Source organism: Sapajus apella, unplaced genomic scaffold (genome assembly GCF_009761245.1).
Source record: "Sapajus apella isolate SASKATOON/1434 unplaced genomic scaffold, GSC_monkey_1.0 scaffold74, whole genome shotgun sequence".
Taxonomy (NCBI): domain Eukaryota; kingdom Metazoa; phylum Chordata; class Mammalia; order Primates; family Cebidae; genus Sapajus; species Sapajus apella.
The window spans coordinates 5,956,314-5,959,624 of record NW_022437014.1 but is presented as its reverse complement, the minus strand read 5'-3'; the positions used below and the strand labels follow the sequence as shown (position 1 = coordinate 5,959,624).

The window sequence follows — 3,311 nt, the reverse complement described above, 5'->3', positions numbered from 1 at the left end:
TTGTAGTTTCAGAAGGCAAAACAAGATCAGCACAGGTTTAAAAATTATTCCTTTGGGAAACAAATATGCCAAAGGGCCATCTGCACACCCATGTTCACTGTAGCACTATTCACGGCAGCCGAGATGTGGAAACAAACCTGAGAGTCCATCCACAGGTGAATGGATTCTTCGGTGTGGTATATATACACAAAAGAACACTATTTAGCTTGAAATAAAAACAGGAAACTGTCATTTGCAACCAGAGGACATTATGCTAAGTGAAATAAGCCAGACACAGAGAGACAAATACATTATCTCACTTACATGTGGAATGTTAAGAAGTCAAACTCATAGAAGTAGAGAGTAGAATGGTGGTTGCCAGAGGCTGGGGTGGCAGGAGGGCTGAACAGAAAAAAGGAGAGACATCGGTCAATGGGCACACAGTTTCAGACAGGAGGAATACGTTCTGGTGATCTACTGCATGGCAGGGTGACTACGGTTAACAATAACGTGTTGTATATTTCAAAACAGCTAGAAGAGAGGATTTTAAATGGTCTCACCACAAAGAAATTGTAACTATTTGAGGTAATGGATATGCTAGTTACTCTGGTTTAATCATTCATATTCATGTATAGAAATATCACTTTGTACCTCATAAACATAGACAATATTATTTGTTCATTAAAAATGAAATAAAACCAAGTTATTTCTTTGGGAGACTGAAATTTCAAACTGAGTTTCAAGATTGAACGCTTGCGTGGAAAAAGATCTGGGCTTGCTATGTCAAAGCACTTGCTAACAATAGCAGCTATTCCCAAATGAGGAAGTTCACCTTCAGGAGGATGAAATAACCGGTCTCTGGAATAATAACAGCCACCTTGAGGATGGAATGTTTGTCATTTGCTCTGTGCTAAATATCTGTATTTACATAGATACAGGTATATATAAATATGTATGTATCTATATCAGTTGCATATGGACTTACGTTTGTATCTGTTTTTTTCTATTTAACCTTTATGGCCTTATGTAGGCAGATACTACAATTATCCCCATTTTGAGGAGAAAAATACTAAGATAAGGAACATTGCACGCTCTGTCCAAGACTATGCATCAATTGCTCGGCCAGGATTCAAAGGCAGGTAGGCAACCCGCAGAGCCCCACTCTTCACCATGACACCACACTGCCCCCTGGAAGTCCTTGGACAATAGCTGTGACCACTGGTCACAACAGGGATACTATCCAAGGGGGTTTGGGGTGGACAAGGTGGGCTCTGCTTGACTTATTGGCTCCTTCTAAATATGAAGGATTCTAGTTTTTCATCAACATATATAAAATAAAAACAGGTATTTATGAAAACACAGAATTTAATTTTTTTTTCCTTTAGAATTATTTTATTAAATCATAAATGTACAACAGCTTCTTAACTCTACACACGCACTTAAATTTTTTTAAAGGAAAAACGTTATGTCTTATTACACCATGATCCTGGCTAATAGCTTTTCAAAACTTTGAGAAAAATCTTAAAAAAGGTTTCACATGTCACCTGAAACTTACAAATTTAACATTATCAAAGAAGGAATGCTTCTACACTCTTACAAAGACCACTAGAAAGAAACAACAATTAAAAAGCTAAGAAACTGTCTCAAAGGCATTTTTTTTTTTTTTACAATCCTTCCTCCACAGTAAGGTAATGTTATTAAATAATCCAATCCATTCACAAAATGGCTCTCTGCATCTGCTCTGGTGTCTTCTGCCATATCACTGCATATTTATGCATGACTGAGATAAGAGTTTCCTTAACATTGTTATTTGGATAACCTGAAGCTGTTCTGTTACCTCTGGGCTCTCATCCTCTCCTATTTATACAGTGAAGCCCATGGCAAAGAGGAAGAAGCTCAATATCGGCTCCTCCCACCATAACCCCCACTTCCTCCACTGCCTCCTGGACCATAGTTTCCTCCACCATATGGTCCCCCCATGTTCCTGCTACCACCAAAGTTTCCACTCTTCATTGGACCATAGTTAGAAGGCTGCTGGTTATAATTTCCAAAATCATTGTAATTTCCACTTCCGTAATTTCCTCCTCCATAGTTGTCATAACCACCTCCGTAGCCCCCACCCTGGTTGCCATATCCAGGTCCTCCACCACCATATCCTCCTCTTCCTCCTCCATAACCAGGGCTACCTCCAAAATTGCCACCTCCGGGTCCTCCTCCATACCCATTATAGCCAACCCCAAATCCACGTCCACTGCCATATCCATCAGATCCTCCTCTGAAGTTACTTCCTGGTCCTGGTCCGAAATTTCCTCCGCCGCCACGAGAATCCCCAAAGCCAAAGTTGCCTCCTCTTCCACTCCTAGAACTTTGAACTTCCTGCATTTCTTGTCTAGACAAAGCCTTTCTTACTTCTGCATTATGACCATTGATGGTATGGTATTTCTGCAACACGATTTTATCCACAGGATCATGGTCATCAAAAGTAACAAAGCCAAAGCCTCTTTTCTTTCCAGACTGCCTATCAGTAATTATTTCAATGGTATCAATTTTTCCGTATTCCTCAAAGTAATCTCTAAGGTGATGTTCCTCAGTATCTTCCTTAATTCCACCAACAAACAGCTTCTTCACAGTTACATGAGCCCCTGGTTTTCCAGATTCCTCTCTTGCTACAGCACGTTTTGGCTCAACGACTCTCCCATCAATGGAATGAGGTCTTGCAGCCATGGCAGCATCAACCTCAGCCATGGATGAGAAAGTTACAAAACCAAATCCTCTTGATCTTTTGCTTGCAGGATCCCTCATCACCACACAATCTGTAAGCTTTCCCCATTGTTCGTAGTAGTTCCTCAAACTTTCTTCTGTGGTTTCAAAGCTTAAGCCACCAATAAAGAGCTTACGGAACTGTTCCTTTTCTCTCTCCATCGCGGACTCAGTCGCTTCAGCCCGATTTCCCGCAGCCGAGCGAGATGAGAGAGATCTCCGCGGACGAACACGAACCGGACTCGTCCTGGCGCTGTAGTGAGAACTGCCGCTGCTCGAGAAACAACACCGCTAGCGGCACCTCCGCACGGGACCCGACGCTGCTGCTACTGCCGCTGGAGCCGCTGCCGCCGCTTCTCTAGAACCTTCCCAGAATTTAATTTTAAAGTATTAGTGACTGCTATGTGGCTAGGGTTGTCAAGAATGCAGTTGGTAAGAGGCAAGGGAATTTAAAATGTTGAAGGTGCTTTCTGCCCTTGAGAAGCTAATGGTCCCATAAGAGATGAGATGATACACAGGAAGCCATGAGACACCACGAGGCCTGCACAGCTGCATTTCCTAAAAGCGAGCCA

The 3,311-nt window shown here is 42.1% G+C and overlaps 1 pseudogene across 1 annotated transcript; it reads right to left on the bottom strand.

The window, feature by feature from the left end:
- Positions 1 to 1,348: 1,348 nt before the first annotated feature.
- Positions 1,349 to 3,090, bottom strand: LOC116532069 (annotated as a pseudogene). The gene has a single exon (XR_004260696.1). The product of XR_004260696.1 is annotated as a heterogeneous nuclear ribonucleoproteins A2/B1 pseudogene (transcript).
- Between the last annotated feature and the right edge of the window lie 221 nt (positions 3,091 to 3,311).